General features: G+C 37.5%; 1 pseudogene; it reads right to left on the bottom strand.

Moving 5' to 3' along the window:
- Nucleotides 1-422: 422 nt before the first annotated feature.
- Nucleotides 423-20,815, bottom strand: part of LOC143668757 (unconventional prefoldin RPB5 interactor 1 pseudogene) — a 62,500-nt pseudogene continuing 42,107 nt past the window's right edge.

The raw sequence follows: 20,815 nt of genomic DNA, 5'->3' as shown, positions 1-20,815 counted from the left end.
GTTTTTATGAACCAAGCTTTCCTTCAAATTCATATTCGATGTCACCATCCTAAAGATTCTCACCTTGAGTATAAGAAAAAGGTGCAGACTGATAAGCCCCAGGATGAAATCAGTATGTTGAAGGAACAGCCGCAGCTCACCAAGTCTCAGAGGCAGCACAGCATGCACATGCAGTCAGATTCTCGAAGGAGTATGAAATGCAAAAAACAAAAGAGAAGAATTTCTGAAGTTGTTTGATAGATAGAAAGAAGAAGAAAAGGAAAAACTAGTAGATGAGATGAAAAAAATTAAGGAGATGTTTATGAAGGACTTTAAAGAATTAACTTCCAAGAATTCAGCATTAAAATATCAATCGTCAGAAATGCAGCTGTCCAATATGTAGACGAAGTTGAACATGGGCATGTTAAAAGATGCACGTGGGTTTAAAGAAGACCATCCTCAGTATCCTCAGGATTTCCAAAATGTGATGCAATTTCTTGATAGTCAGACTTCAGGATTGATTGACGAGGGACATATTCTCCTTTCACAACATCAACAAAGACTCTGTAAATGTCAGCAGGAGTCCCGATGGCTAGCAGCTCCTGGGCAGAATTACCACTTCCAGAACTGTTCTTTCGTTAACATTTGGCTTCTTCTTTCTTTTCACTAAATTTTTAGGAGGTATTTTTTCCAATATTTATTTGGACCCGCTTAGGTTCAGCAGTATGAGAAAAATATATTGTTGGCACGGAACTCTCTCCAATTCCTAAAGCATCAAGGTCATTTTCATTATCACTATCATTGTTATCATCATCGTCTTCATTACTGTGACAAGGATTTGAGCCATTCACTGAACAATTCAACTGACTGTTCACTTGACCATCGAACAGTTCTGAATTTGTAAAATCCTTATGACAACTGCTGGGAATAAGAGAGTCTGTTACTTGATGAGTTGCATTCCCGTTCATGTTTTCATCTTTTTTCACTTCAGAAGACGTTGTACCATCTCCATTTGCAATTCCAAAATCAGGCTTGCAATTAAGTTCACTCAGCAATTTTTCTTGTCACTTTAGTTGGTCAGGTGGAGCTCACAGTTCCTCTTCAGAAAGCAAATCGTTGGATTTTACATCATTTGAAGCAAAATCTGCTTCAGAAGTATGTGAAGTTTTGGTTTTGGAGTGAGGTTTATGAACAAGTCAGTGTTTTACTTTAAATTCAAAGCCACTTTTAATTTCTTCTCTTATGTCAATGATATTACCTGCAGCTTCATTCATTTTCTGCAAATCTGTGGATTCACCTCCCTATTAAAAATTTTCATCACTTAAAAAAAAAATTGTGTAACTGGTGAAAATCCAGAGGCATGGACAACAGGGTATGGAGAAGATGCAAGGGCCAGACCTTGATGCCCACTGCGCATCAAGGGAGCAGCAAGGAAAGGAAGCACTTGCTGCCTTATGGCTTCTGAAAATTCCTGTTCCCCTATCTCAAGGACCTGGAAGTGCTGCTGATGTGCAAGAAATCTCACTGTGTGGAGATTGCTCACAACCTTTCTTCCAAGAACTGCAAACTTATCATGGGAAGAGCCTTCCGGCTGGCCACCCCCAGACCCCAAACCCAGCTTTGCAGTGAAGAGAGTGAATAGACAGCTCATTTATTTGAGTGAAATAGAACCATAACAACTCTGCCAAAAATAAACTCAAAGACAAATGACAGACTGGGAGAAAATATTTGCAACATATTTAACAGAGAAAAGATTAAATTCCATAACTGATTCTTAAAGCTCCGTAAGAGACAAATAATACAATAGATTGTAGAATTAAACATATAAAGTGAATTGAAGAAGGAATAAATGAATGGAAGTGTTTAGAAGAGAAGGTGAGAAAAGAGATATCGACTAGCACCTGAGAAAACTTGTTTTCTCAGAGCTCAGTGGAACAGAGCTTTTACAGTCTAGCAAAGGAAATATGCATTCTTCCACAGAATCACATTTCTCTGGGGCTGAATAGGAAGATTTAGCATTTGGTGTTTTGGGTATGGAACACTGATTTCCTGAGCAGTGGATAATGTCTTTAGTAGTGCTCTTCCTAAGAGATAGGCAATTCAGATCAATGCTTATTTTATTCTTTTTTTAAAATCATTTTAAGTTTATTTATTACTTTAGTAAAACTAATATATAATCAAAATTTTAAAAAATCTACCAATGCAGAAATGCCTCAATCATCCCTGCCACTATTCACAATTTCCAGATATAAATGCTTTAAATGTTTGGGGGCTATTTCTTCTTGTAGTTACTTCCATAGCTCTCAATGATATGCTTTTGTTACAATTCCTTGATTTCTCAATATTAAATATTTTCTCTGGCTTCCCGCTCTGTTAGAAGAGGTTAAATCACTGATGCCATGAACCTCACCTTCTAATACAGTCATGTTACTATTCTTAAATCCTATTACTAATTTTTGTAATCCTACACCTTTATTTTTGGCTTTCTACAATATTAATGCCCTGCTTTGTAAAGTTGGGATTTAAAGTAAGTATATTAGTTTCTGCCTCTCCTTTTTAGCTCTCCTGCATCCTAACTCAACTTCGATCATTTGTTTTTTTTCTGTTTTGCATGGGCAGGCTCAGATCTCCGGCATGGCAGGCGAGAACTCTGCCTGCTGAGCCACTGTGGCCCACCCAATCATCTGGTTCTGTTTTGTTTTCCATTGATAAGTTGGAGAATTTTATACTGTTCTATAAACAACAATAAAATATTTTGTACTTTATATGTTGATTCTAAAAATCAATCAACAGTTCATATTTTTGTTTTCTTGAAGTTTCTAGTTGCCTTTTGTGACTTGTATTGCCTACTTTTATCACTGCCTAAATTTCCCTTTCCAGGATAGTGTCAGATCTCTCAAATCTCTGCTTTTATTGGTCACCTCCATCTGGAAATCTTTTGAACTGCTTTTTCAGTGTTCACTGATCTCCAGATACAGCAGACATTTGGGGACTTTTTCTGTACCTGCTTGGATAAAACCTACTCTTTTCTGGATCCCATGTCTTTTTCCTTTTTTGTACTGTACCTTATTTTTTTCTGGAGCATATCCTTAATTAAATTCTTTAAAAGGGTCTGTAAGCAAGACAATTTCTTCTGAGCTTTTTTTGTGTCTGGAAATGTTTATTCTACCCTTAGATTTCTCTGGTAATTTTGCTGTATGTGAAAATAATTTCCCCTCAGAATTTGAAGGCTATTCATTATTGTTTAGCAACCAAGGATATCCCGTGGTCTGATGCCAGTAAGATGCTTGTTACTTTGTAAGTGGTTGGTTTCCCCTATCTGAAAAGTGACCTGGTCTTTCTTTATCCTTGGGTGCTGAAATTTCAATATGATGTGTATACTGTACATCTTTTTTTTCATTCATTGTACTAGCATTCCTTGGGTTCATTAATCTTGAGATTTAAATAGTTTTGCTCTGGGAAATGACTTTCTATCATCTCTGAATATTTCTTCTGGTCACCATAGGAATCCCTCATATTTAAATGTTGTGCTTTCTAGATTAAGCAACATATCTTTTCTTTATATTTTCCATCTCTTTGTACTTTTGTTTTTCCTTCTTGGGTGTTTACTCAATTTTTTCTTCCCAACTTTCCTGTTGAAAATCATATTTTCCTAACTTTTAGAGGCTGTTTTATGGCTTCTGGTTGTACTTTTACTTTGTACCACATTGATGATTTTTTGTTATCTATAATTTTCATCATTCTTTTGACATTTTTTTTTTTTTTTGCTTATTTATCATAGTGTCCCTTTTCCTCAGTGGAGATATTCCTCAAATGCCTGGTGATTTCTTGGTGTCCATTCACATTTAAAAATGGGTTAATAAGCAGATGATTGAGAGCTAAAGTCAAGTTCCTGAAAACATGTTGAACTTTCTCATATTCATTTGAGAGATGCACTGGATGTCAAACTACAAAGTGTGGTCTGAAGGAACTGAAGCTGTGGCAAAAAACCTGCCCTCTCCTAGCAGGATCTTCAACATCATGACAGAAACATGGGCAGTAATCCCAATCTATCCCTAACCTGCCACCACCACCAGCCTTCCTTTCTAACTTGCTCCGGGCTCCAAGCCCAGTGAGGCTTTGAGAGACTCCACAATGGCCTGAGCTCTTCTGTAAGGCTTTACACAGTATGCCATGCTCTTCCTTCCACTTCTGGGGAGGCCACATTGAACTGTGGCATTCCTGAGAAATAAATCTGTATTGTACTAAACCATTGAGATTTGGGGGTTGTTTGTTACCACACCAGAACCTAACTTATCCTTACTAATACACTACGTAATTCCTCTACAGTGAAGCTAACCAGTCATGAAGCTCTTCCAATAAAGTTTTAAATATGAATGCATAAATAAGACTCATCAGATATAAGGAAAGTGTTCACATGAAAAAAAGTCTCAAATAAACAAATATAAACAGAGGAATGCATAGGAAATAGACAATACAAGGAAAAAAACATTTTTCAAACTGTAGTTAATATCTTCAAAGACAAGAGAACATATTGTAGCCATAAAAAAAGAAAAACACACACACACATAACAAAAATGATGCTGACCATTGAAATGATGACAGAACAATGAAAGAACAGGAAAGAGTTTTTGGAAATTAATAATAATATAGTTGAAACAAAGATAAATAGATGCATAAGTGTTCATAGCAGTTTTATTTGTAATAGCCCCAAACTGGAAACTACCCAAATGTCCTTCAGTGGATGAGTGGTTGAACAAATTATAGTACATCTATACTATGGAATACCCCCTAGCAATAAAAAGGAACAAGCTATTAATATACGCAACTTGGGTAAACCTCAAGGAAATTGTGCTGCAAGAGAAAAGCCAATCTAAAAGGATACATACTATATGATTCTATTTATGTAACATTCATGAAATATTATCATTATAGAGATGGAGAACACATTAGTGATTGCCAGGGGTTAGGGACTGGGGAAAAGGGCATGGGTCTGTAAAAGGGTAATGCAAGGGAGTCTTATGGTTATGGTACAGCTGAGCATATCAATTGCAGTGGTGGTTATACAAGACTACAAAAGGAAATATTACATAAAGCTATACACACACATACACAAGAGCATCTGTAACTGCTGAAATCTGAATAAGCTCAATCAATGTCAATTTTTGTTTTTCACATTGTATTATCATTAGGCAAGATAGGAAAAACTACATGAGGCTTCCCTGTACATTCCTTTGCAACCTCCTGTGAATTTGTAATTATTTCAAAATAAAAAGTTATTAAAAAAACAAACAAACTAGATAAATAAATAGGTAGATGGTAGTGTTGGAAAGTAATGTCAAAGAAATGTCTCAGAAAGAACAAAAAAGGACAGGAGTCGGGAAGAAGAGGGAACAGAAGGGAAAGGAAGGGTTGGGAAAGAAAGGGGGAAGAAAATAAAATCAAAGGACCAAGCCTGGAGGTCCATGACACTATTCGGAGTTCCAGAGAAAGCATAGTAAACAAAGAAGAAATTTTTTGAAAAAAATTTTTCTAAGCCCCCAAGAACATTGAGGTTGAGTGTTTTTGCAAAAACGACCTCACCAAGAGCCTGTTACAGTGAAAACCCTGACCAAAGCATTTCACCAAGACCTTTCAGAGTGTTGGAAGGCAAATGCTAGATTCTGATGTCAACTTGGCATCACCGCCACTCCCTTCTGAGGACATCCTTCCCATGGAGACAGGGATGGAAGTTGTGTATAAGTTCAGTAATGTGGTGAACTCACCAAATCTGCTCTGGCAATGATCCTGCAGGACATTCAACCTGAAAACAACAAAGACTGACGTTTAGCCCATAATGTGGCATTTTTGTTTGATGGAACCAGCCAGCCATCTGGGAACAGTTTGAGAACGCTGGACCATTTCTGTTAAGTCTTGAGCAATGATTTGTTGTCACTGGAAATAACTTTGCCTTCCCTGCCCATTATGCTCCTGCCAACATGATCATCCCTGGGCTTTTCAAATGCCTAAATGTGATTGTGATAATCCTTATAGCTTTGCTTTGGACAGGAATTCATTTTATAGCCAGTGGGCTTGTGAAAGCATGAGGCTGTTAATATCTTTCTTTGGAAGTCGCTGCTCTTTCCATGTTTCCCATCATCCTGAGGCTTGGCCTGACTTTTGGAGATTCAGTTATGGTGCCAGGTAGGTGAAATCACTTTGTGGAGCAGGCATAATGTCCCATGAAATGCAGTGTGTATTCAGAACCAGTGGCTACTTATAATGCATATCACAGCAGTGATATACAATTTTGGGCATGAAGGGGTGAAAATGGAAATTGCTCCTTTCACTGTTACATCTAATGTTCTACCAGCAAAATTTCAGCTTTCCATCCCCCAAAATATAGGGCCCTACTGGCTTAGAAGTCTTAGTTTCCAGAGTGGAAAGTGCATCCAGTAGGGGACACAGAAATCGTCCCACTGACCTGGAAGCTGGCACTGCCATCTGGTCACTCTGTCAGGCAAATACGAGGGGCAGTTGATCTTGATTATCAAGAGTGAGTTGTTTGCTACCACACAATGGCAGCAAAGAGTAATAGCTGGACCCAGGAGAATCTCTTGTTAACCTTTTCATACTCCCGTGTTGTGCTGGTTTGAAAGGATGTATGCCCCTAGAAAAGCCATGTTTTAATCTAAATCCTATTTCATAAAGGCAGAATAATCTTTATTCAATGCTGTATGTTTGAAACTGTAATCAGATCATCTCCCTGAAGATGTGATTTAATCATGAGTGGTTGTTCAGCTGGATTAAGTGATGACATGTCTCCACCCATTTGGGTGGGTCTTGATAAATTTCTGGAGTCCTATGAAAGAAGAAATATTTTGGAGAATGAAAAAGATTGAGAGAGAGCAGAGCAGAATGACATAGCCACGAGAAGCAGAGTCCACCAGCCAGCGACCTTTGGAGATAAAGAAGGAAAATACCTCCTGGGGCGCTTTATGAAACAGGAAGCCAGGAAAAGAAGCTAGCAGATAGTGCTGTGTTCACCATGTGCCTTTCCAGATGAGAGAGAAACTCTGTGTTTACCATGTACCCTTCCACTTGAGAGAGGAACCCTGAACTTCATCAGCCTTCTTGAACCAAGGTATCTTTCCCTGGATGCCTTTGAGTGGACATTTCTATAGACTTGTTTTAATTGGGACATTTTCTCAGCCTTAGAACTGTAAACTAGCAACTTATTAAATTCCCCCTTTTAAAAGCCATTCTGTTTCTGGTATATTGCATTCCAGCAGCTAGCAAACCAGAATACATGTTCTGTGGTTAGAGTTATGGAAAACTATAGCAACCTAGAGCAGGCAGGACAATTTTATGGTACAGAAAAGTCAGGAATAAAAATTTAGTGTGCTCTACCAGGACTCCTCTCCTGCCTCCACCTCACCCAAAAAGGGACAGGTGGAGGTGCTTACCAGAGACATATAGATAAAAGAAGAGTGATAGAAGAATGGGTGATAAAAGAAGAGAATTGTAAATACTAATCATGCACTGTAGTAATAAAAGATTTTTCTTTCTTACTTAAGTATGGATATATTTGTACGTATTAACAGATATTTTTCTTTTTCTCCTCTCCCATTCCCACACCATCTGATTTACACCATTATATGTAAATCATGGCTATTTCTCAATCTCAGTACTAAGTTATAGGATAGGGAAAGGGATTGTAAATCAGAAGATAAAGGAATATTTATTCAGAGATAAGGTGGGCTGCTGGGTTTTTTCTTTTGGGTTTAGTTGTAAAGGGAGAGTCAAATAATACACTATGAAGGCATTATGTTATTAATATAATACCTTTATTTGGAAGCTAATTGTTAAAATGGGTATATATGGACCTTGAACTGACTGGACTTATTTTTAAGGCTAAGAACTACATTTTTCAGAATTCTTTTCCCTATGTGGTGTGGTGGTAGCCTATGCTGGAGAGAGGAACTTGTGTGTGACTTAGAAGACAGAAGTGAGTCTGTGGCAGCCAATTGTGGGCAGACAAGAGAGTCAACAGTGGCTTCCTGGTGAGCTGTTGGGGAAATATTAGTGAATTCTGAGAAGATTGGTGGAAACGTCTCGAAGATTCTGGAGAAAATCAGTCAGCTATTGAGAACCAACCTCCTCAGCACTTCAGACTGAGATACTTAAATTTAGCAATGTACTGTTCTGACTTTTGGGAACAGCTCCTGTGACCTCTGCTTCTTCAGCTCTTCCAACAGTTATGACACTCTCTAATTCTACACCAAACTCCTTATACCCAGAATACTTAAAATGACTTCTTTTTTTCCTGACAGCACCCTGATTTATACAAGATTTTAGAAGCTTCTATAGAGAAAAGAACAAATTAGGTTCAAAGAATGAGAAATCAACATGTCCTTGAACATATCAACATTGGGAGCTAAAAGAAAATGGAGCAAAGTCTCTTATAATCCTGAGGAAAATTGAGTTCCATGCCCAAATTCTATATCCAACTAAACTATTAATCCATACTAAGGGTAAACTAAAGATGTGCAAAGTTTCATAATTTTATTTTTTGTGAACTTTCTCAGGATGCTCCTAAAGGATATGCAACATTAAAATGAGGAATGAGGGTGAAAACCGAGAAAAAGATATGGGATTTGGGAAACCAGGAAGCCAACACAGTGGAGAAGAGGATTTATAGGGTTATGATGGAGAGAAAGCTCAGCATGGTGGCTGTACAATAAGCCTAAAGACCACGTAGGCTTGGGGCAGATTGGGGCAGGAGGATAGAAAGCTATAGGAGAGATGTTTCCAAGGGGAAAATAAGTGGAATCAATAGATGACCTGATGAATTTGGTCACATGGAGAGGAGTTCTGTGCTCCTTCAGAGAGTTTAGGAAGAACTAGTGATAGAACACTCAAAAAATGAAGCAAATGAACAAACTGTCCTGTTACTAATTCCTGGAAGAACAAGATGTTGCATAGGAAAGGAAATAGAATTACACTACACTATGCTATTGTTACTCACAGCAATATGAATTTAACCAAAAAATCTGATGCAATTGTATTAGGGGAAGGGTTCATATGTGTGCATGAGGTGAGTGGTGTTTTATAAGAGTACTGAATTCTTACCTCCAGCTAAGAAAGTCAGTATTTAATATCTTTAAAAATAAAGCAAGAAGTAGAAATTAAAGAATATTATTTAGAAATAAGGAGATTTCAGAGGAAATAGCTAATAGGGTCAAAAAAGTTGTAGGGCGGGGGCTGCTATTTTTTCCCTACAATCCTTGAAGTACTCTTTGATTTTTAAAATTAGATATATTTCTTACTCCAATGAAAAAATAAACATCAGAGAAAAGAGTAAGAAAAATGAACACCATAATAGAAAAAAAAATGAGCAAAGAAGATTAAAATACAATTCACAAAAGAAATACAAAGGACCAATTGACATGAAGAAAAAAATATATATACTCTCACTCACTGAAAAATCAGAGAAATAAAAATAGTCATGACAACAATACAGATTTTCCCATCAGATTATTAAAAAAAAAAAAAAAAAGCTTACTTTCCTGTACATTGTTTTCCCTGTTCAGCAAATTGGAAATGTAATGATGGTTATCTTGATGAATTTATTTCAATGACAGGATGAGATAATGTGCAAGTCTAAATGCTTGCATGACTACCAAGGAATGAAAGATAAGCTGCTTCCATATGGCAACACTCAGAGATGGCTAAAAAAATCCATCCATTTTCTCAGTTGACATTCTTTTATTTAAATAACTATATAATTTCAAATGTAAAACCCTTCCCCCATGAGAATGTTTCCTGATAGTGCCCTGTGCAGAAATATTTACTCTCCATTTATCGATCTGATTACAGTGATGAAAGGAAATTGGGAAGAATGAATTGGTACCATGCACAGTAGACTCATCAAATGTTTGAAAGATGCTGGGTTATGTTTAGGGTGACCAAACAACTTGGTTTTTCTGGATCAGTCCCGGTTTATGCTTGCTTTCTGGGGATAATTAATAGCCCTGCTTTCATTCTCAAAGTGTTCTCTTTTGGATAATATTTTATATAGTTTTCCTTGTAATCCCTTAAAAGGCAGCTATTAATTTATGCTAATTATAGGAAAAATGCTTTAGGGTAAATTTGTTATATGTCAATGTTTTAAGGGACTGAATTATATTCTTGATGACACAAAAGACTTTAAATGTGTGTGTTACTAATGCAGTTAGAATGAGGTTTTTTGTTTTGTTCTTTTTCTCAAAAGATAATTTGGGATTTGCTCAAGGAATTGTATAAATTCCCCATTGTGAGCCTACATTCTGCAGTATATTGACATGGAATGAGCCATTTAATCCTGGAAACTCAAAATCAGATATTGCAAGGAAACCTTGTCTATGAAAGAATGACAGGGAAGCTCCTGTGGAATTTGGAATTTTTAGAACTTTCTCTAGTGGTGCCCCCTGATTAACTGCAGAATGAACTGCTCTATACAAATGATATTCATAATGGTGAGATTCTACAAAATTCTAAACCTTTTCGTACATCATTAAGGGAAAATTAAATCATGGTTATAACATCTACCTCTCCTATCAATCAAAACTTCTTGGAATAATTGAAGAAAATAACGACGTGCTTTAATAACCTATCAGTGCACTGGAAATAAGAAAGAATGCTATCAGTGTGTCAGAAACGGAGACATCCCTAAGAAAAAGAGAAAGCAGACAGGGTCAAATCTATAAAGAAACAAGTTTTATCCAACACTGGTGCCAGAGAACCTCTGAAAAAGTTGAGGGTGCACCCTCAGGAAATGGAAGGTACAAGGAGAGGCCCCCTGGGACATTCACTGGGGAGATTCATTTCTGAGTCAGTGTCTGCTTGGGTTGAACATCAGACAGCAGTCACATTTGTTCTCAGGATGAAGCTGACACTCTGGGTTCTGGGGATGGAGGGGCAGGGAAGTGGGCTGGTATCAAATGAACCCCTGAATGTCAGACTAGCAATGCACATTTTCTAATAATATTGCCTTCTCCACAGTCATTATCAGCAAGCTGTGTCCACAAACCACAACCACAAACAAACAAATAAGCATCCTCAAACACAAACAGCAACAGAACCAAGAATTACCGTATATTGGAGGAAACACATATCATGAAAGAGGGAAAAAAATGCAATGAAAAGAACTAGCATCTAAAGAAACAGAGCTAGTAGAGCAAGCAGGAAAAGACTTAAAGATAAGTATAATAATATCTTCAAAAATTATTCAAAAGCATGTTGGTGTTGATGAGAAAGAAATAACAAAAAATACTGGAAATGAGAAGTTATTCACCTTTCTCCACCACAGCCATCTCCTTTTGCTGCTACTCCAATGAGCACATCAACTACTTCTTGAGATGAGCAGCTGAAGAGCCCCTGGTGCTCAACATGGCTGGTGTGCAAAAGGACTTGACAGGCAGAGCAATTTTCAAGGTGACATGGGATTGCATTAACTCCCTTGTATTTAATTATTAATGACTTCCTGATATTCTGATGATTTATTGTTAACATGGCCTTTAAAAATCTACATAAGGCTACTTATCCTTAAGTCTCAGCTTGCTCTGGGCTTCCTCTACTTCTCTCTGCCCCATCCTCTACTCCCTCTTGGGCCTTTTTTGTGTCATCTATAGAAATGCATTTCCTTACATTCAGTAAAATGAACTCTTATTCTTTTCAGACCCTCATATCAGTCCAACAGAGTTTTTTAGTGGCCATGGTTGGTCCAACTCTTCCTGTTATTCCTAAAGCCCTGTACATCAATTTTTGGAGCATTCGTCACAGTTTTGCATTTACATTTATCTGTTTGAGTATAACCTCCTGGAGGCCCAGATATCTGATCTGAAGTTTTTTTTTTAAATCTGATTTTAATTGTGGTAAAATATTTATAGCATGAAATTTGCCATTTTAACCATTGTTATAGTTTGCTAGCTGCCAGAATGCAATATATCAGAAACGGGATGGCCTTTAAAAGGGAGAATTTAATGAGTTGCTAATTTACAGTTCTAAGGCCGAGAAAATGTCCCAATTAAAACAAGTCTATAGAAATGTCCAATCTAAGGCATCCATCCAGGGAAAGATATCTTGGTTCAAGAAGACCAACGAAGTTCAGGGTTTCTCTCTCAAGTGAGAAGGCACATGGGGAACAGGGTCAGAGTTTCTCTCTTATCTAGAAAGGTATGTGGCAAACACGGCATCATCTGCTAGCTTTCTCTCCTGGATTCCCTTCACGAAGCTCTCTGGGAGACATTTTCCTTCTTCATTTCCAAAAGTCACTGGCTGGTGGACTCTGCTTCTCATGGCTGTGTTGTTCTCTGATCTCTCTGAATCTATCATTCTCTAAAATGTTTTCTCTTTTGTGGAACTCCGGTAAACCAGTCAAGACCCACCCAAATGAGTGGAAACATGTTGTCACCTAATCCAGTTTAACAACCATTCTTGACTAAATCACATCATCCAGGGAGATGATCTGATTACAGTTTCAAAGATACAGTATTGAATAAGGATAATTCTACCTTTATGAAATGGGATTTTGATTAAAACATGGCTTTTCTCGGGGGATACATCCTTTCAAACGAGCATATAGGGCCCTGTGGCCCCTAAAAAAGACATGTTTTCCCCATATACAAAATACATTAATTTCATACAATATCAGAAAACCTTAAACCTTTCAGTAGCGATACAAATGAAGTACAAAATTAGAGACAGTATAAAATCTTATCAAGTCAGTTACAGGCATGATCTGTCCCAAGGCAAAATTTTCTCCATTTGCTCTGGACCTTTGAAAACTCATAACAAGTTATTTGCTGCCAACATATCAAGGAGGAACATTCATAGGATACATATACACATTTTCACAGGGAGGAAGGAACACAGGGGTCACCAGACCCATACAGTTATGAAAACCTGCAGGGCAAAGTCCATTAGATTTCAAAGTCTGAGAATCATTTATCCTCAGGGCTTCCGAAAGCGGCAGTCCCATCCTTTCCAAACGCCTACACAGAGTCCTGCCTCTCTCTGAACACAACCTTGGGGTGACACAACCTTGGGGAGACGACCTTTTTCTCGGCTCCACCCTTGCCAAACATTGGGGTTGCAGCCGGGCTCTCTGCCTTCTCCAGGGCACATACTCAACCCCACCATGAGGTGGCAGCCAGGCTCTCCCCAAACTCCAAGGAATGTGCTTCACCCTCTCCAAGGCCTGAGGCAGCATGACTCTTCCACTGTGATGAGGTGGAAGTCCCATCCTCTGCCTTTGGAGCAAACTCACCCTCTCCACTGGCTTGGGTGGGTCCGCTCTCCTGGCCTGAGGCTTCTCGACTTCAGACCCCAGCCTCCATGGTTTTGCCTCTGAAGTTATTTTTCCTCCAGTGTGCCCCTTCTCTAAACCCCCCAGTCCTGACCGGCAGCAGCTCTGTTTATACAGATCCCACAGCACTCTCGTTGGCTTTCTATGCAGTAGCCTTGGATCATGCCCATCAGACATAAGGAGTTTCCGCACATTTTTCCTGGATAACTCCATGTCCGATCCTGGCTTCCTCTGAAATGGCTGAGTGGTTCCACATTTGGTTAAATCCTCACAGAGAGCACTATTCTCTGTGGTCTCCCTTCTGGAGGCCCAGAATTTTCCAGGACATTAGTTTCTGGTTTCTTTGTACTCAAGAGTTCGGTTTTCAGCTTATCTTTCTCCTGTCACATTTCACCATTAAGCTATGAGGAGAAACCAGGCTACACTTTCGACATTTAACTTGGAGATCTCTTCTGCTAAATATCCATGTTCATGGCTTTTAAAATCTGCCTTCCAGCCAAAGTCACTAGTCAATTTTGCCAGATTATCTGCCATTTTAAAACAAGGATCATCTTCCTTCCAGTCTGCAATAGCACACACCTTATTTTTGTCTAGAGCCTGGTCAGAGGTATCTTTAGAGTCCACATTTCTACCAACAGTCTCTTCAAAGCATTCTAGGCCTTCTCTATCAAGCTTCTCACAACTCCTCCAGATTCTTCCCCTTATCCATTTAAAAAGCCCTTCCAATATGTTTGGTATCTGCAAACCACAGCAGCACCCCACTCCTCAGGTTCTAGTTTGCTAGCTGCCAGAATGCAGTATACCAGAAACAGAATGGCCCTTAAAAGGGGGAATTTAATGAGCTGCTAGTTTATAGTTCTAAGGCCAAGAAAATGTCCCAATTAAAACAAGTCTATAGAAATGTCCAATCTAAGGCAACAATTTTTTTCTAGAAATTTGCAATTCAGTGGCATTAACTGCATTCACAGTGTTGTAACCATAAACACTATCTCTTTCTAAAATTTTTCATCACCTCAAACAAACTCTATACTCATTAAGCAATGACTCCTCATTCTCCTCCCCTGCCTCCAACCAATCCCTGGTAAACTCTAAAATACTTTTTGTCTCTGTGAATTTGCTTATTCTAGATATCTTATATAAATGGAATCATAAAACATTTGTCCTTTTTTGCCTGATTTTCAGCCACCCTCAGAAGCCAGGAAACATTAGCATAATGTTTTCAAGGTTCAACCATATCCTTGCCAACAATTGTGATTTTCCATTTCTTTGATTATCACCATCTGGGTAGATGTGAAGTAGTGCTGCAGTATGGTTTTCATTTGCATTTTCCTAATGACTATTGATATTGAGCAATGGTTTGTGTCCCTATTGGCACTTGTATGCATATCTTCTTTGGAGAAATGTCTATTCAAGTCTTTTGCCCATTTTCTAATTGCGCTTTTGGTCTTTTTGTTGTTGAGTTGTAGGAGTTCTTTGTATATTCTGGATATTAAATCCTTATCAGATATATGATTTGGAAGTATTTTGTCCCATTCTGTGGATTATCTTTTCACTCTTTTGATAGAGTCCTTTGATGTACAAAAGTTTTTAATTTTAATAAAATCCAACTTATCTATGTTTACAAAGATTTACTACTGTTTTCTTCTGAGAGTTTTATAGTTTTAGCTCTTATACTTAGGTCTGGTCTATTGTAAGTTATTTTTTACATATGGTGTGAGGTATGGGTCCAACTTCATTCTTTTCCATGTGTACATCCAGTTGTCCCACCACCATTTGTTGAAAAACTATTCTATTCTCCATTGAATTGCTTTGTCCCCTGTTATGGGTTGAATTATGTTCCTCCTGAAAGATATGTTGAAGCCCTAATCACCAATACCTTATTTGGAAATAGAGTGGTTATAGACGGAATTAGGCAAGTTAAAATGAGGTCATACTGGAGTAGGGTGGGACCTTAATTCAACATGACTGTGTCTCCTTAAAAGAAGGAACAAGGAGGCACAGAGGGACACAAGGAGAGAAGACAGCCAATGGGTGAAAGAGGCAAGATTGAGTTATGACACAGGCCAAGAAATGCCAAGGATTTTCAGCCACCCCCAGAAGCCAGGAAACAGGCATGAAACAATTCTTCCTTACAGACTTCAACACCTTGATTTCAGACTTCCAGCCTCCAGAAATGCAAAACAATGAATTTCTGTTGTTTTAAGGCACCTAGTTTGTGTTGGGTGCTTTGTAATGAAAGCCCCAGGAAACTACGACAGTCCCTTTGCTACCCAGAAAAGGCCATGGATTCTTTTGCTGGTCATGCTCAACTACCAATTCCTGAGACACCAGGGTTTCAAAGAGGGAAAGAGTTTATTACTAGGTGTGTAGTAGGGCAGCAGATGGTCTAGCAGCCCCAAATCTATCTCCTGAACTGTGGTATTTCTGATAGTTTTATTAGAGAAATCATGGGCAGGGTTTAAGATAATGAGCGCAGTAGTCCCAGATGAAGTAATTAGAGGTGATCTAGTTATTGAGCATGTGCAGATTGATTCCATACTTTGTCACAGAATATATGTAAGAAAATGGCAGAATTGTAGGTTAAAGTCTAAGCTACTGCGCATGTCAGACAGGCCCACTTTGTTTAGATCCAGTCGCAATCATCAAGATAACTTTGGACTTGGAGTGAGTTAGTTCTGGGTGGACTCAAGACTCTTTATTAATAATATTAGGGGCTGACTTTAGTGATTAAAAGGCTCTAAAGTTGAAAAACTGGATAACTGGCTACAAATGAAGGTTAGTCACAAGGTTTTTATAATCACAGAGGTAGAAGATAAGGGCTATACAATCATTAGAGATCAAGACAGCTGGATTTCAGTTCAGAGATTTCATGTATTTCCCTCTGTCTATTCTAATACACTTAGAAAGTAGAAGGAAATATCTATATGCAATTTACTAATCATAATCATTTGTTAATTACTAACTTCACAGTTACATCTTTGTCAAAAATCAATGGTTTTTGGATTCTCAATTCTATTCCATTCATCTATATATCTGTCCTTATGCCAGTACCATAATTTTTGCTTATAGAATTGACCCTTATTATTCATAGATTATACATTTACAAATTCATCTACTTCCTAAACTTCATTTGTAACTCCAAAATCAACATTTGCAGCATTTTTGTGATCATTCCTGGACATGATCATATGAGCAAAAAATTTGAATCACCTGACATGAGTGTTCCTTGCTAAGGTTGAACCAGGTAATGCACTGCTTTCTTGTTTCTGCTCTCATATTATAAACAAATACCCTTTCCATAGTATATTTATTGTTATGTATTTTGCATTTTTCTGCTTTTTCTTGGTGATTTTACTGTTTAAAGTGGTCCCAAGCATAATACTGTCAGGCTGCCTAGTGTTCCTAAGTGCAACAAGGCTAGGATGTACTTATGTTTGTATTGGATAAGCTTCTTCAGGTGTGAGTTAGAGTACTATTAGCTTGAGTTCAATGTTAATAAGTCAAGACCTTATTTAATGCGCTCCCCCCATACAATTTGTGATTAAACTTGCCTAAATTTATGTTCCAGGCTTTCTTTAAACTTGCTCTAAAATGTTCTGAAGACAAAGATACTGTGTTTAGATGGGGTAAATGAAGGCAGTCTCTAAAAGGCTGATGAAACAAAGAATTTCCTAGATAACCATTGCATGCAAATTTAAGGGGGAGACAAAAGCTATAACTTGCCTTTCAACAGAAATACACATTAAACAAAGTTATGTATTGATTGGTTGAATGTTGTGACCAGAGGCTCGCAGGCATTAAATCCTGTATTTCCCCAGGGGGCAATGGTTCAATATTGTTGACTTCACTAGTTCACCGGTTAGGGCAGCTTTATAGGCTATACCTACCACAAATAATGCAAATTAACTAAGCTTCATTCATTTAGTATATTCATAGTGGTATTGTTTGGAATTGTTGATTTAAAAAAAGTAAAATGCTGGTCATTTAGCATTCCATCACTGGCAGTTCTTTCCAGTCACTTGAGTTTTAAAAGACAAGTAAATTCATTTGGTCACAAACCGATCTCAAAAAGACATTAAACAATTCCAAATCATAAATGATAAATGCTTGACAGATGAAATCCTTTCTGAACAAGTGATGTTGCAAGCCATTTACCTTTATCTCCAGTTATTAACTTGTAAGGATGGGAAACCCAACCCTTATTGGTCTATCTGCAAATATAAAATAACTATGCTGAGCTACAGAGAGTAGTGTTTTACTAGAGCAAATATCTCCATTTTAAGGCTTTTGAGTTAATTTACTTTTTAGATTCTATCTTGGAACTGATAGACAGCTCTTGATTATTATTTCCCTGGTACAAACTTGTTCTTACAAATGACTATAGTTATTTGGGAGTAGGTACAGCTGTCATCATTTCTCTGTGAAGTAGTCATCCTTTTTAAAATTGTATCCCATATTTATTCATTCACTTGTTTGTTTGTTCAAAAATAATTACAGGCTACCTGTTACATGCCAGACATCACATTGGGCATTGGATTCTGTTAGCCAATATCCATCTGAGTTAGGGGAAAGTTGCTGATGAGAGATATATTAACCCCTCTGGAACATTAGAGTACTTTTAAATAAATCTTATCACTTAGCTTCCTAAGCTGCATCTTTAATATAATAAATAAATTTTTATAATAGCTTTCTGACCTTCCTGACTTAAAAATGTGGAGGGATGCCCCCAACAGGTATCTTCCAATACAGTGATCAGGTTTTTCCCAAACTATTTTTGTTCAACAATTATAATTTAGGTACTATGTTCGACTTCTTCAAAAAAGTCTGGGAAAGAAAATCTATGCTATGCAGAAAATGATCTGTGAGTCTAGATGTAAAATTCATACAGGAATGTGCAATATTTCACACTTCCATCATCAACAATAAGACTGAGAAACCAAAAAAAAAGAGCCCTTGACTAACAACTCTTGAGTCCTCAAGGAATGGAATAGACACATTAGAACTTCTGCTCAAAAAGATTTCAGTATTTTAGCTCCCAGACCACAGATGAGTACTCAGCTTTGAGTTTAGTTTTCTTTCTTTAGGCAAGGAAATGGCCATTACTTTTGAAAGGCAGCAAATTAAGCACCAGGAGCAAGGGAAAGAGTCAGCAAGAAATTGTGACATCAAGAAATGAAATAGAGTCAATAGGAAGCTATAGCTTGTAGAAAAGCTTTCTTTGTTCTTCAGTTAATATTGATTTATATTATGAAAGCTAGGAGAGATGTTTCAAATAATGAATTTCTTTTGAAAAGTTGAGAATCTACTTGTTCTGGTGGAGCAGTGTGTGGTGATTCTCATTCTAGGAAATCTGGGAGTAGGCTCTGATTATGTGTACGTTGTGCAACCTCAGTGTGTCTCTGTCCTTAACTTCACCGTGCTTGCCAACATACCCCACCCCCTGTTTGTCTATCTGTCCTCTATTGTCAATGAAAGGGTATGGTTTCTGCTGGGCTGTCAGAGCCAAGTGAACTAGGCGACCAGGCCCTTGCTTGCCCTCCCAAATCCCCCATCCTGTACTCCTTCCCTCCTTCCCTTGTCACCCTCCCATTAGAAAATGCAGAGTAGTCAAAGATTAATTTGAGAAACTCCCATATTCACACCATCTGGAATGAACAACTATTAATATTTAGTCATGCTTGTTTCCTATCTTTTTTTTTTTTTTTTTTAACATGGGCAGGCATCGGGAATCAAACCCGGGTCCTTGGGCATGGCAGGCAAGCACTCTTACCTGCTGAGCCACCGTGGCCCACCCTATCTTTTTAATTCTCCTTTAAGAAATAAAAAAGTAATAATCTCATTTAATCATTACCATAAATCCCAATTCCCCCTCTCTCCAAAGAGATTAATTATCATAAGTTTAGTGGGGTGACCTTTGATCGTTGATTTAATACACATACATATATATCTTGTTTTCTCTGCAGGTTTTACATGGATAACATTTTCATATATGTAACATTCAGCATCTGCTTCTCTCACTGAATCTTGTTCACACTTATTATGACTGCTCATGCTTAGACCTACATTTACCATCTTATTTTGTTCTTTTTATTTACAATGCTGCTTCTTTATTATCTTTTTCTCTCCCTTTTCCCGATTTCCTGATTTCCATTGATTGGGATTTATGTTATTTTCTTTGCTCAATTTTTCCACCTCCATTGCTTTAAAATGTATGCATTTTGCTTCTAAGTGTTATACTTACAGTAACCATGCATGTGCTTCAACTTCCCTTTTTCTAACATCTAGAGTTACTCAGTCTCTGCATCTCCTTATCAAAATAGGACCCTAGCCACACTTTTGCTTCAATATTTTACATGGAGCTTCCCTCCCACACAAAGTTTCCACTTTGGTATCATTGAGAATATTAATTCTAATTTTAAAAATTGCAATAAGTATTTATTTAGACCACACCACATTTTGCTGAAAATATTTAATTTACCATTAATTCTTCTATTTCATTGTGGTCTCCTGGATTAATTTTTCTTCAAGCTTGGGAAATAGTGTATACCCCTCTAAAAGGAAATGTGGGTAGTAAACCTTCTAAATCCTTGGATGCTTAAAAATGTTATTATTTTCTGCCCTTACATTTGACTGATATTTTCCCTGAATATAAAATTTTAGTACCATTTTTTCCCCTTCATTCTTTTTTTTTTTTTTTTTTTTTTTTAAATTTATTTACCTTTTTACATGGGCAGGCACTGGGAATCGAACCCAGGTCCTCAGGCTTGGCAGACAAGCATTCTTACCTGCTGAGCCACTGTGGCCTGCCCTTTCCCTTCATTCTTGATGGTAGTGAGTACTCCATTATCTTCCAGCTTCCAGTGCTACTGATGAGCTGTCAAATGTCAGTTTGATTCTTGTTCTTTTTAGGAAATCTGGTTCTTCCCTGATCACATTTAGAATTTTTTTCTTTATCCTTGGTATTCTGAAATTTCTATGCCTAAGTGTTTTATTTTTCCTTTTTATTTATCCTCTCATATTCAGTGTGGCTTTTCTATCTGAGGATCTATATTTTCATTGATCCTGGGAAATTCTCAGCCTTGTTTCTTCAAACATTGCTGCCTACCATTATCTCTGTTCTGCTCAACCTATGAGCTGGATGTATCATCCATGTCTTTTGACTTTTTCTCTTATAATTTTTATCCAAAGACTCTGGAAGAATTCCTTGCAGGAACTTTCACCCTATGAATCCACTTTTCTCTATATCTATTTTCCTATTCAAAACATCTTTTCAATTATTTTTTAATTTCAAGAATTATAATTTCATTTTCAAGATCTCTAATCTGTTGTTTTTCTCTTCTTGCATCACAGATACGATATTTCCTGTTTTCTCTCTGAGATTGGGGTCCTGAAGTGTTTATAATTTGGATTGCCTCCTTTAAGAAAAAGAATACAAAGTTGCTTTTTAAAAATGGATATTTATTTAGGATAAGAAAATAAATCACAGCAAATTACAAGACTCTTGGAGGC

Source organism: Tamandua tetradactyla, chromosome 25 (assembly GCF_023851605.1).
Source record: "Tamandua tetradactyla isolate mTamTet1 chromosome 25, mTamTet1.pri, whole genome shotgun sequence".
NCBI lineage: Eukaryota > Metazoa > Chordata > Mammalia > Pilosa > Myrmecophagidae > Tamandua > Tamandua tetradactyla.
This window is presented reverse-complemented; position numbering and strand designations above follow the sequence as displayed.